Source organism: Vombatus ursinus, unplaced genomic scaffold (genome assembly GCF_900497805.2).
Source record: "Vombatus ursinus unplaced genomic scaffold, bare-nosed wombat genome assembly UNPS02014769.1, whole genome shotgun sequence".
Classification (NCBI taxonomy): Eukaryota; Metazoa; Chordata; class Mammalia; order Diprotodontia; family Vombatidae; genus Vombatus; species Vombatus ursinus.
The window spans coordinates 2,196,886-2,211,669 of NW_020954547.1; the positions used below are offsets into that span (position 1 = coordinate 2,196,886).

At 42.1% G+C, this 14,784-nt stretch overlaps 1 protein-coding gene across 2 annotated transcripts in view; it reads right to left on the minus strand.

Moving 5' to 3' along the window:
* Positions 1 to 14,784, minus strand: part of SLC44A3 (solute carrier family 44 member 3) — a 104,242-nt gene that overhangs the window by 73,964 nt on the left and 15,494 nt on the right. The gene's annotated exons all lie outside the window — the stretch shown is intronic.

Genomic DNA, 14,784 nt, shown 5'->3' on the forward strand with positions numbered 1-14,784 from the left:
TGGATGGCAATGCTGTTGTAAGTCCTTCTAGTTGGTATACAAACACACACACACACACACACAAGAACCACTGTAATTGTTAATAATAACTAACATTTATAAATCACTTTCTATGTAATAGGCATGGTGTGTTAAGCACCTTATAAACATTATCTCATTGGATTCTCACAACTTTGGGAGCTATTATTATCCCTGTTTCACAGTTGAGGAAACTGAGGCAAACAGAATTTAAGTGACCTGCTCAAGTTCATAGTCTCTGAGGCTGTATTTGAACTCTGGTATTTTTGACTCCAGGCCCAGCATTCTGTCCACTATGGCAATACCAGCTGCCCTGCCTCCTCACCACGCCCCACCTCTTTCTAATTCCTAAAACACCAGAGACATGAATGAAAGCCAACAAGGCGACCTTGCTCAGCTTCACTGAGCATCTTATATTCTGAACGTTATAGAGACCAGAGGAGCTGACAGAAATTACTAGTTGCTATTGAAGGAAAGGGTGTCTTTCAATAACAACAATACAGTTTTCTTTTCTGGCATAAACTTGCCTGTGATTTCATTTGTGTAGTCAGCTCCCCATGAGGAAATGCAATTTAGTCATGTAGATAATGACCTATTCTGTTGTCTTGGAGTTGCCTGGGACGTTGAGAGGTTAAATGACTTGCTGGGACTGTCTTTTGACTTTCTTTGTATCCCTACGACTTAGCATAGTGCCTGGCACATTGCTCTTGTGTAGTTGTCCAGTTGTGTCTGACTCTTCATGACCCTGTTGGACCATAGCATGCCAGTACTGTGTGTGGGATTTTCTTGGCAAAGATACTGTAATGGTTTGCCATTTCCTTCTCTAGTAGATCAAAGCAAACAGAGGTTAAGTGACTTGACCAGGGTCTCACAACTAGTAAGTATTTGAGGTCAGATTTAAACTGAGGTCTTCCAGCCTCCAGGCCCAGCACTCTATCCACTGAGTCACCTAACTGCTTCAGCATGTAGGAGCTGTTTAATAAATGCTTATTGACTGACTAGCCCAAGGTGTCACATCTGAGACTTGAACGCAGGTCTTCTGACTTTTAAATCTAACCCTCTTCCCAAAACAACCTAGCCCTTTGTGTCCCTCCTAGGCAACAACTATTTACTACAATTTTTCACAACTGGAACAGTGTTTCCTAGAGAACTTGGTAGTAGAGGCAGGGCATGGGGTGGTGGAAAAAAGCAATGCAATTATAGCATTTATAGATCAGACAACACTAATAAGATTACTGCCTCATTTGATCTTCTGAAGAGGGAAAGGGAAGGGGCTGGAAACCTTGCCATGAGATGGATGGTGAGGTGATCAAACACTTTATCATAAAAGGTTCAGCTGAAGACATTAGCAGTGTTTAGCCTGAGAAGTCTCATGGAGGCCAACGCAGCAGTCCTCAAGTATCTGAAGGGCTCTCACACATTCAAGTTGGCGTTAGAGGACAAAACCAGAAGTTAGGAGCAAGGGTTGCAGAGAAGCTGGTTTAGGTTTTACATAAAGAACTTCCTAACAATCTGAGCCATCCTAGAGTGGAATGGGCTGCTTCCAGAGGGACCAGGCTGTCACACACTGGAGAGCTCCAAGCACAGCCTGCATGGCTACTGGTCAAGAAAGTTATAGAGGAGATTCCTAGCCTCTTCCTACTCTTCCTACTTGGATAAGACATAAGAGTACATTCAAGTTGCCTCTGCTCTTCTAGCTGACATCTGCAGAGGGCAGTAACTACTCGACTTTCAGCGAGGAAGGTCTGCTGTTACCACCTAGAAACAACAACAATAATGGCATTTATATGATGCTTTAAAGACTGTAAAGCACTTTATAAACACCAGCCCATTTGAGCCTCACAACATTATGAGGTGGCCACTCCAAGGTACTGTTATCTCCATTCTACAAATGAGGAAACAGAGGCAGAGAAGTTAAATAATTTGCTCATGGCTACAGTTTCTAAGTTAACAGAGGCTCTTCCTGGTTCCAAGTCCAGGACTCTATTCATACTACCATGGGGCAAGGAGCAGGGAGGCAGTTACCATAGCCTGATTCCCTCACTGGAAATGGGACTTGCAATGGGAGGGAAAGTGTAATAGTCCTACCTGGAACTATTAGTCTCCTTCAATATATGACTCTTTCAATTGCTCATTACCACTAAGTTTCCTGGCTCTGGTCCCAGCCCCAGTCCATCTCCAGGAATGTACCACATACAGACAGAAAACAAAAGGGCTGCTCAGAGTGAAATGAAGAGGATCAGAGATCTCTTTCCCTACATGACCTTCCTGACCATCGTTACTATTGACGCTGGTCCTCAGCTTTGATAAGCAAATGGTCAGATCAACTGGTTCTTCCCTTGTCCTTTGGCTCCCGAATTTCAACCTCCTGCGGCTCATTATCTCTGTGGCTTAGAGTTGATGGTTGCTAATGTAAATATCTTCTTCTCCTGCTGCCAGCAATCTTGGCACTGTCCAGCTATCATCCTGTAGCTTTGCTCCCTTTTAGAGCCAAATTCTTAAGGAGAGAAGTTTATGCTGGCTTCTTCTACTTCCTCCATACCCACTTCTTAACCCTTTGGTTTCTGAGCCTATAGTCTACTGAAACTGCTTTCTCTAAAGTTACCAACAACCTTTTTCTTTCTCTCTCCTTCTATGGTTGCTTCATTAAATTTTACTTGCCTTTTGTTTTTCATACCATGGTTTTCCCCTTGCAAATTGAACCCTTCCTTCAAATACAGAAAAGCATCAAAGCAAAATCAACTGATACGGTGACAATATCTAACAGTGTATACTGAATTCTGCACCTCTAGCTCCCCACCTCCCTACTGCAGGAAGGAAGATGTGTTTCATCATCAGCTTTTTAGGGCTGAGGCTGTCATTAAAATTCATTAGCGTTTAACTGCCTTTTAGTATTGTGATCAATATATTAATTGTGTACATTGTTCTCATGGTTATATTTTCTTTACTTCATATTTGATCATACAAGTCTTTCCATGTATCTCCGAATTCCTTCTATTAATTTTTTATGGAAAAATAATCCCATTATATTTGAGTACAATATGCTAGCCACTCCTCAACTGACAGCACCCATTTTGTTTCCATTTTGTGCCACCACAAAGTAAGCTTTGAATATTTTGTTATATATAGAATCTTTCTGTCATTGACCTTCTTGGGGATATGCCCTGTATTGGCCATGATCTCTTAACTGCTAAATCCAAAGTCTTTTTTTCAGTGCTCATCTTCCTTGACCTCTCCATTGCTTTCAGTATAATTAACTATCCTCTTCCTATTGGATACTTTCTCTTCCTTTGTTCTGGGACCCTGTTTTCTGCTGGTTCTCCACCTCCCTAGTTGACCATTCATTCTAAGTTACCTTTGCTCATTCCTTCTCCTCCACTAAACAAAGGTATCTTCCAAAGCTCTCTCAGTGACATGATTCTTTTCTCTCTCTATAATCTCTACCATTGTGATCTCGTTTACTCTCTTGGATCACCATCTCTAAGCAGATGATATCCAGATTATTGTCCTTCATTACTAATTGCCTGCTGGACATCTCCAACCTGGATACCCCATCAGCATCTCAAACTCAACGTATCCCAAACTGAATTCAGTATCTTTTCTCAAAACCTTCTCCTCTTCTAAACTTCTCTATTTCTGTTGAGGGCACTACCATCTTCCCAGTTCATAATTTTAGAGTTATTTACTTGTCCTGCTCCCTTACATCTCCCTAATTAGTTGGCAAGGCTCACTGATTAAATATTCCACAACTCAGATCCATCTATCAGCCTTAACAATAAACTAGCATACGAGTTTAGGTCCTTATCATTTCATACCTGGACTGCCACCCTAGCCCCCTAATATTGGCCTGTAAACTCATCCAACCTCAAACCATCTTCCATACAGTTGTCAAAATGATATTCCTCAAGCACAGGTCTGACTATGTTATCCTATTCCTTCCCTTTAATAAACTCCTCATGGTCAACCTTCCATTTCCTGTGTAGTGGGAGCCATCCCATTCTCCAACAAAGCACATTAACATATTCTCTTGCATGTTTCTGGCTAGCTACATGTGTGGCTCAGCATTAGGGTATTTTAGAGATGATGACCTCCCGGGTTGCTTCTAGCTATGAGGTGACCCACTGCTGAAAGGACTTGGTGTTCTGGTATGAGATAGTAAACCTTAGGTGCTCCCTTGATCATTCACCCTCCTCATGGCAGTAGCCAGGGGCAGAGTGCTATGGCAATTAAAAGAGATAGTTTCTGGCTGGTACTTGATTGTGACTTTTCAGGTGAATTCTAGGGGGCTCTGGAGTTACCAGTAGAGCAACATGGAGACAGGAGGGGAATCTTAAACAGCTCCTCCAGCATTCTTGAAGGGGCTAGCCATAGACAAGAAAGGAATATCTCAAGCCTTGTCATTTCACCAGAAGAGTTGTGAGGATAGTGCTGACCCAAGGTGAAGTGTGAAATTACTTTATATTTTGAATATAACAGTAGCTATAAATTAAATTACCGAATCTGTTTATTCATGGTTGTGGAATGTCCTGTATTTAGCGTTCCTTTTGTGTACAGGAATAAATTATCTGCCCCACAACTGATTCATATTGTACATTAGGTTCCACTTTTACCCTTCACTTTAAGGAGACCTAGACATGAGCCATTGCCCAAGCTTTAAGCCATTTTTTCCTAGGGTGTTGGGATGGGAGACTTAACAAGTTTAAGAATTTGATAAAGTGGATTCTAACCCCTTTAACTGTAGATGTGCTCCTCCTAGGACTGAACCCAGTCTAAACTGCCTGAGCACAGAACAGGGAGTGGAGTAAGTATCCCAGATCCTGTGGGTCCAGGAGTGATTCCTCAGTACTGATTCCACCTCCGTAGTCTCCCCAAAACTTCTTCTCTCACTCCCTGCCAACACCCCAGTGCCTAGAATGCAATCCCCCCCTCACTTCTGCCATTCAGAATCCTTATCTTCCCTTCAAAGCTTGACTTTATAAAGCCTTCCATGATTCTCCCAAATGTCATGGCTCTGCTTCCTCAAACTACCTTGCCTTTGCCTGTATATCTGTGATATCTCCCCAGAAGAACGGTAAAGTCCTTGAAGGCAAGGACTGATTTGTTTTTATCTTTGTATCCTCAATGCCCTGAATATAGGAAGTATTCAATAAGCCTGTGATGAACTAAATTAGAAGCCAGTAATATACATAGGTGTTTAATATATAACCAATGAATGAATGAATGAATGAACAAGGAAGACAGTAGTTGGCATAAATCATTCTACTGCCAGGCTCTCCTCATATGCAAACTGCTCAAAGTTTTGTTCTGTTCAGTGCAGCCACTTGGGAAAAACCCAGGGTACCAACTACTCTAACTCACCTCACCTTGAGCCTGGACTGGTCTCATCTTCATGTTAAGCCCATTCACATCCCAAGGGGCACTGAGATATCTACAAACCAGTGTAGGGTGCGATTCCCCATCCTTTCTTGTATGTATCCTCCTTCCTCTCTTTCCTACCTCATTCTCAGTCATGACTTTGCCACTAGCCCCCTAAACCACTGTCCTATTTGTCCAACCTCTTTTCTCTCCCCTAATTCCTTTTTCTTTCTTCTCTTTCTCCAACATTGGAAAACATCACAGGAAGACCACTCAATATACTGTGATGTGCAGATGTGGCCAATGTGTTGATCTGTTTTGCTTGACTTTATACATATTATAAGGGAGGATATCTATTTGGAGGGGGTGGTGGGCAGAGAAAGGGGTAGAGGGGGTGGGTATCCCCCCAAAAAGGGATCAATGAAACATTTTAAAAATTCATCTAAGACAAAAAGTACAGAAGAGGACACCAAGCAATTGTCACTACTTTGATAAAATATACATGTATGTATGTATGTATATGTAAAAATTTCATAGAGGATAAGGATTGATCCTGCCATTCCATCAGCATAGGAAATTCTTGGATCAGGAAAGTCCCTCTATCAATGAAGCTCAGGAACTCTGCTGCAGCTTACAGTCTTAGAGCATTATCTGAGCCCTGGGAAAGTACGCATAGTTATGTGTGCACATGTGTGCATGTGTGTATCATAGGATTCAAAAAGACTAAAGAACTAAGAAATCAGGATGTTTAAGGGAGCATCAGCACTAAATCTGAAGTGCCTTCACCGAGGACAGGAGTTGGGGAAGAGAGGAAGACAGCGAGACAGGTACTGAACTCCTTAAGAAAAGAGTAATACAGCACCTGCCAGCAAGAACAGGGTGGCCTGGCATACATTTTCATATTTGCTGCCAGAATTCACAAGTTTATAAACATTTTTGTATTTGAACTCTTAGACACCCTGTGATGCTTTTTTTTTTAAAGCTGTGATGTGTGTTCATTTTCTTGGGCCTGTAAGAAAACTGTATACATCTGTGTTTTATAAAAAAAAAAAAATGGTCTATGTTTAAACAGTGTACAAAGTGGACTGTGCTGAAAATGTAACTGAATGATCGGTTGTATACTGTAATTGTTATTTATAAATATATATTGTTATTTTCAATGTATTCTTGGTTGTTGCTCTTATCTGCCTGAAAAAAGTATATATCAAAGAGTTGCGTTGTATGGATTATTTATTTGTAATTGGACAAGTTTCAAGAATAAAAAAATGTAAAATAAGTCTTTCAAGTTAAAAAAAAAAAGAAAAAAGGAGTAACTGGGAGGCCAGTAGACAACAAACAACAGTGTCAACAGCTAGCATTTCTATAGTGCTATAAAGTTTGCAAAGGACTTTACAAATTGTATCTCATTTGATCCTCACAATGACCCTGGGAGGTAGGTGCTATTATTAGACCCATTTTCCAGATGAGGAAACTGAGGCAGCCAAAAGTTAAGTGACTAGCTCAAGGTCACACAGCTAGGAAGTTTCTGACATTGGATTTGAACTCAGGTCTTCCTGACTCCATGTCCAATGCTCTACCTACTATATCACCTTGCTGCCTCTAGGATATGGCTTGGGTAATATATTTTAATGCAGTGAACGTCACAGAATTTTCCAAATGACAGCAGCAAAGGGAGAATCTGGAGGTTGCACTGGGGAATGAGGAGCGCTGTGAACCCCGCTCCAGGGTCAATGTTCTCTCTGCTGTTGGCATAACCTCCCTTTCCCTATGTCTCCGTCAGTGTTGTTTAACTGTGAGGAGAGCACTAGTTTCCTGAAAATGATTGGTGTTTCTTTTGTAGCTCTTCCTGCAAGTGTCCAGGGACTAACAAGGGAGCTCCCCAGCGGAGGGAAGGGAGTTGGTGATCACGGCTGTGAGTTTGGGAAGAAAAAACCTGAAACCTTGTTGCTAGATGAAGTCTGGGGGCGATGAGAGATGGGTAAGGAGAGCAAGCAGAGAATGACAAGCCATCCACTGGCGCGGCACTGGCCATGAAAGCTGAGGGTGTCTTCTCCCCTTTCCAACCACCCAGATGGGGATTTTCTTCCCTAAAGCGTGCTACCCCCTTTATACAGATCTTTAACCGTGCAACATGAATGGGGGGTGGGGCGCATTGGTTGTTGTTTAATTAAATAATACTTTCCATAGTTTTACTGAGTGTGACTGTAAATGAGTGTGCTAAGGGATGGAGGATATCTCTGAGAAAGTGTTTCTTTGTAATTCAACACACAGTATATACAAACCAAGATATCATATTCTGGCTTGGCTCGCATGAATAGATGGTAAGCTCCTTAAGAGGAGAGACTGTTTTTAGCCTCTTTTTGTAACCCCAGTGCTTGACACACTGTAGGCACTTAATAATTGTTTACTGACTGACCGGTGGTCAAGGGCACTATCTGAGGGCACATTTTAAAGTCACTTATTCCATGTCTCCCAGCTAAGCTCACAAGGGCAGACGTGGTGAGAGCCTGGGACGTTCCCTCTGCTCTTCAGAGCACAAGCTTGTCAGGCATCTCACTGTTTGTAATCACCAAGTGGGGCTCTCTGCCAGGAGGACCCCTGAAGCAGCTGCTCTTCCTTGCCCCAGTCTCTAGTGAGACAGGAAAGAAGGGGGAATGAAGACAGGACTAAAAGAGAAAGTCCTGGTCCAGGCACCAGACAGAGGAATCTAAGACCATTTTTTTTTTTTTTTTTTTGCTTTTTGGTGAGGCAATCGGGGTTAAATGACTTGCCCAGGGTCACACAGCTAGTAAGTATCAAGTGTCTGAGGCCAGATTTGAACTCAGGTCCCCCTGACTCCAAGGCCAGAGCTCTATCCACTGAGCCACCTAGCTGCCCCAATCTAAGACCTTTCCAATGCCACTTCCTCCAGGTAGAGAGGAGTAGAAGCAAGGACATAGAAACATCCTTGGTGACTAGAGGTAAGATTTATTTTTCCCTTCTCTAGCTCTTTGATGCATTCGTCTGTGTAGTATAATAAGCACCTTGTCAGACGCTATCTTTCTAATTGTCTCAATGGCATAATTTTAATATTCTCACATGTACTATCTTGCTCACTATCAGGTCCATGTAATAGACTGTAAGCTTCTCCCAGGCAGGCACTTGTGTGTGTCCAGCAAAGTGCTGAGGCTATAGATAGTAAGCACCCAGATATTTATTGACTGACTAGTCTAGTCACTGAAAAGGGAGAAGAGGTATTAAGGCTAGCTTGTTCATTTCCACACCAATTTGCTTTTCCTTTTCCAAACAAGTAAACATTTTACCAAATTCACTAGGCAATAATTCACACAACTGCTATCTTGTCCTCTGTGAAGCCTCCCTGACTTTCCCATTATTAAGAGCTCTCTCCTTCAATTCCCCCAGTACTATACTTATTTGTGTCCATGCTGCAGCCCTCAGCAGAATGTAAGCTCCTTGAGGGTAGGAATCCTACCATCTGTGGCTTTGCATCCACCTAGCACTTAACAGTTAGCATGAGAAATCTCCAGTTTGGGAACTTTACACCCAATGATGACTGAAGCCCATTTATAACTTAATAGATAAAATCTAAGGAGAGTGACACAGTGTGGTTTTGGAATCACCCAGAGCAGAATTATATTATGGGGTTCTCCCTGCTACTTGTCACTGCCACTTTCTGTACCGTAGATTTTCTGGGATACACTGAATAGCCGGTAATAAAATGAAGGAAAGGAAAGGCCTTGCTTGAAGAGTCCCTGAAGGACCCAGGTATATGCAAAGACCCAGTCCTGGTCACCACGTATGCCAGGGGGGTCAACATCTACAAACACAGCCCTGAAGCCTGACTCAGAGAATCCCAATTGGCTCCTTCATGTGCACCTGGGCTCGCCACGACTCTGGAAGAGTTGAAATGCAGAAGTACAGGTAGCTCCTCCAAAAACAGAACATCTGGGAAGTATAAGAAGCTGGACAGGAACAAGAAACTGACAGAAAGTTAGGGAGAAGCAGCATCCCCAGGACAATACAGCCCCAAGGGAGGCCCCCACTGGTCCCTCCCCAAACATGCCTCTCTCCCCAAAAAGGAGTTGGAGGGAGGCTTACAGAGAAAAGCCTTTGCTCCCAAGGACTTTTTCTGAAAAAGAAAGAACTAGAAGATGTTATCTTCTTACCTTATCTTTCCTGGACCATAATTCCTTGAACTCCACCCTCATAATTACTTTCTTAGCTTCTTAGCAGCCTTTTATTTTTCTACACTAAGGGTAGCTGGTGCAAGCTCAATTGCCTACCAAATTCTTCAGCCCCCACTCTTCCCAGCAGAGATTGATGGCAGGATCAAAAGCCCCGGACAGATGAAGAAACAACTCCTAGGAGACTCTTTGGTAGCAAAATGACCCCAAACAAAAAAAGGTCTCAAGAGTTGCCAGACACCTAAAAATTAAATGACTTGCCTAGAGTCACACAACTAGTAAATGTCAAAGGCCAGATTTGAACCCATAACTCAAAAATAAGCATTCTATCCACTATACTGAACTGCTTCTCAGATGAGCTGCCTTGGTTGTGGAAAAATGATCAACAGAAATCATAATAGCATATAACTTCACTGGTGTATAAATATGGCATCTGTAAACTATAAGCAATGAAAAAACCAGAACTCTTAGTTCCCTGAGTTGTATACTTAAAATTGAAAGTCCTACACAGCACTGGACACAGAGGGATAGTGTAAGAAAAAGATAGGCACCAGGATCTTGTATTATCTGCTGAGCCATGCTTCCATTACTGAGCAAAGCAATTTTGTGTCTCTGCAAACCTGGAGGGTGTCCTTGATACTCAGACATTGCTGGAAAGGGTGTATCAGCCATCCCGGTGACCGATAAAGAAAGACAAAACAATCAGCTTAGTCAGAGAGAGGTATTTGGAAAATGTCCTCTGGTGCCACAGCCAAACATCTCAAGTTTAACCGTCTCCCAGTCTTGGCAGTGTTAGGCCCGGGATAAGATTTTTACCTCTCAAAAAAAAAAGAAAAAAAAAACACGTCTTAGCAGCACAACCCAAAGTAAAACTTCCCACTCCACCTGGGTAGAAAAGGGGACAGAACTGTGGAGATAATCTTGGTTCTCTTCAGCTCAAGAAATGTCAGTCATTCAATAGGCAGGAAACCATGTTTTTTCATCTAGATCTTCAGCTAAAGAGTTAACATTAGGAGACTAAGTGTTTACAAGAGAGCTGTGGTATCATGAGAAAGCTGAAATACATGATATAGAGCATTTTTTTTTATCCGCATGGGATTAGATGGCATAATTCATTCTTCTGGCAAGATATCCACCTGAACTTCAACTACTAGTTTTGTTTTGAATTTAAAATATCCAAGTTTAATAAGAAAAAAGCTATGTGCATATACAATACAGTTCACAGTGGACAGAATACTGAAAGGCCTGTATCTGAATTCCACATCACATACTTACTAGGCTGGGAAATGCTGGGCAAGTCACTTTATCCCTATGAGCCTCTGTTTCCTCTTCTGCAAAATGGGGATACCAACTACTTCACATGGTTGTTGTTGGGATCAGATGAGATAACATATATTAAGCACTTTTGCAAACATTAAAATACTATACACATATCACAACTCTGTAAAGCCACAGGTAATTCTTCATAAGCTTCCTGTCAGTTAAGAACAAATTCTGATCTGTACTCATCATGGAAGTTCTTGACTGGGATCTTGAGAGTTATTCTTCGTGACTCCATTTAGGATTTTCTTGGCAAAGACACTGCAGTGGTTTGCCATTTCCTTCTCCAGTTCATTTTATAGATGAGGAAACTGAGGCAAACAGGGTGAAGTGACTTGTCCTGGGTCACATAGCTAGTAACTATCTGAAGCTGAATTTGGACTCAGGTCCTCCTGACTCCAGTCCTGACACTCTATTCACTGCACCACCTAGCTGCCCTCTGGGATATCCCTAGACTGAAGAAATCATGGAGCCAGTCAAAGAAAAGAGAGCCCCAAACAGCAGGACTTCAGACAGACTTGTTTGAGGACACAGAGCAAACACACTTTTCACTTGTTATTGATTTGTTTTGTTCTATTCTATAAATGCTAATAATGGTTTTCATTAGAGTTCATCCCTTATTTTTGTTGTAGTTTTTAGTGATGGTTATTAAGTTTATAACAAAATAAATAAATGAAAACAAAAACCCAAGGGCACTGCCCCAAACCCTCCTGTGGTGTTCAGATCCCACTTTCAGCGAGGAGAACAAGTTCAGCTAGGCCTGGCTAAATTCCAACTTTAAAAACCTCTTTCTCCTTCAATTGCTTCACTAGCTTCAGTTACAAGCAGTACTGTTTTTATTTCTTTGTCAAGAAAGCTGTTGTATAACTCTGCTGTGAGCTCTTAAGAAACTTGCTATTTTCTTTCCCAGCACGGCTACATTTCACTAATGCACATTTGACATCTTGGAGAACACTCAGATCCTTTAGAAGATGACATTCCTTGTAATGGAGTGGACTGCTCTCCTTGCCAACAGCTCTCCCTTTCTCTCACATTTACTGAGGACAAATGGTGGTGACTTTAGAAGAAATAGCACATGATCAACTCCAGCCACTGTTGACCTGCAATTCTATTATTGTTGTTGTTTTTTTTTTTTTGTTGGCTAGGCAATGGGGTTAAGTGACTTGCTCACAGTCACACAGCTAGTAAGTGTTATGTGTCTGAGGCCAGATTTGAACTCAGGTCCTCCTGAATCCAGGGCCAGTGCTCTATCCACTGTGCCACCTAGCTGCCCCCCTGCAATTCTATTATTGAAAGCCTATGATGTGCTTGATCTTTCTGTTTCTTCTCTTTAAGGTATCAATATTTCTCAGTATTTCACACAAATGGAATGCAGAGACATTTCTAGTTATTACTGGGGTGAAAGGGGGTAGGATAATGACATCAGATTGGGAGAAGGCAGAATTCTTCAACTTCTATTTCTGCTTCTTTTCTCTCTGAGAAGATGAATGGCCTTGAGATTGAAAACAATAGAACCAAAGTGGCTAACAGAGGGTTGAAACCCAAAATGAATAGGGAGATAGTAAGAAAGGACCTAACTGTCCTTGACAACTTCAAAGTGCCAAGCAAATGCTTTATATCCCTATGGACCCCAAAAGCTGACAGATAGGATTACTGAACCACTGGAAGTGATCTTTCAAAGATTATGGAAATTATTTTTTTGGTGGTGGTAGGGGCAATGCAAAGGGAAAGAGATAGAACTAGATGTGTATGTGCTGCAAAAACAAAGAGTATTAATAAAAAAATTTTTAAAGAAAGAAATAGTATGGAGAGCGGAAGAGGTGTCACAGGACCAAAAAGGGCAAATACCTCAATTTTCAAAAAGAAAAGAGAGTAAAGTTTGCATACTATAGACCTGTGAGCTTGACTTTGATTCTAGACAAAATCTGTAAAATGCCATTAAAGGGATGGTTAGTGAACACCTAGAAAAGGAAGCAGTGATCACAAAGAGTCAGCATGATCTTCATGGAGAATGTCACATTTCCTTTTTGACATGGTTACCTGACTAGCAGATTAAAGGAATGTTGTTGATACAGTTTAGCTAGATTTGAGTAAAGCATTTGGAATTGAGAGGCAATATAACATAGCAGATAGAAAGTTAGCCTCAAAACCAGGAAGACCTGGGTTCAGATCCTGCCTCAGAGGTATACAGATGATAGTGCTCCAAGTCATTTCCTAAGAATCTAAGCTTTAGAAAAGGTGCTGACCTGCACTGATGCTTTTCTTTTCTGGAATTACATCAACAAAATCACAGGTCCAGTCCCTATCACTATTTGATGCTGACAAAAGCTATTCTTGTGGATAAGATGAAGAGATTTACCACTCAAGGGGCAGGCAAGCCAGCTAAGGTGAAGCAGTAAGGATCCCTGAGGGAGAGACAGGAGGCAGTACATGAGAGATAAGACAAATTATCACCAGCACTTGACTACTATCTCCCCACAGTCTCTGGTGGAGACAGCCCAGGACCCTGAACCAAAGAGCCTTGGGAATAATAGTATCTCCTAAGCCACCAGACCTGCTTCTCTCAACAGCCTTCACTGAGGGGAGAAACTACTGTAAAGATGAAGCCCACTTAGGAAAGTGGGTCATCACCAACTACCTCCAAAAGGCATTTAAGAACAAGAGCCCTGGGAATGGTAGCACCCTTTAGACACTGGTCCTACTTCCAGTTCAAGCATCATTCAGGGAAGGAACTCCTGTTGACAATGGGCCAGTCATCTTCACCAAGTGTTAACCTGCCACATACAGGGCAGGCAAGCCAGACTAGCTGAAGCAAAGCAACAAGGCCCAGTGAAGGAGGGACAGGAGGCAGTTTAGGCCAGGCAAGCTTAACTACCACCTTCACCTTGACCACCATCTTCCCTTAGACCCTGTGTTAGTCAGGTCAGGGTCCTGAGCCCAAGACCCTTTAGAATAACAATGCTTCCACTGCAGCGTACAGGGCTAGGATTCTGGGAAGCAAACCCCGTAGAGATGCAGTCTTCCAATTAATTCCTCCTTCAAGTGTTACAGCCACATTTATTAGGGACCCAGAAAAAAAAAGTTCTTGTCCCCAAAGGCCTTGGTATGGTCCAACGGTTCAGCATCAGAAATGGATGTGATTCTTCAGGGTAAATAATACTGAAGAACAGGCATGACCATCGGCTTTGCCACTGTACCCCAAAGATGTGACTCTTTTCCGTCTGACTTGTAGCTGAAGCCTTGCGTATTGTCCTCCGTCGGAACGTGAGCTCCTTGAGATGGGACTGTCTTAATTTCTTTCTATATCCCCAGTGCTTTACTTGTCATTGTTTAGTTGTTTTCAGTTGTGTCTGATTTTCTGTGACCCCATTTGGTGTTTTTTTGGCAAAGATACTGGAGTGGTTTGCCATTTCTTTCTCCATTTCATTTTACAGTTGAGGAAACTGAGGCAAGCAGGGTATGTGACCTGTCCAGGGTCACATAGCAAGTAACTGTTCAAGACCAGATTTGAACTCAGGAAAATGAATCTTCCTGATTTCAGGCCCGGTGCTCTATCAAATGTGCCACCTACTTGAATATTCCACCTAAAGTTGTTAACTTTTCTGTAACTAGCATTACAAGGGACAGATTGTTTGGACAACATTACAGCACATTTCACAGTGGGGTTTGTTTGCAATATATTACAAATACTGTCCTTCAATGAATCTGTGATCTCATCAGTGAGAACTCTGCCTCCACCCATTGCATCAAATCATACCTGGCAGCTTAGTACAGTAGAAATAGGGTTGGACCTAGATTCCAAAGACCTGGGTTCAAATGCTTAACTAACTGTCTTTGGGAAGCTATGGGACTCTAAGTCACTTACCCTCAACCTTCCCCCCTCCAGACTCAGTTTCCTTATCAGCAA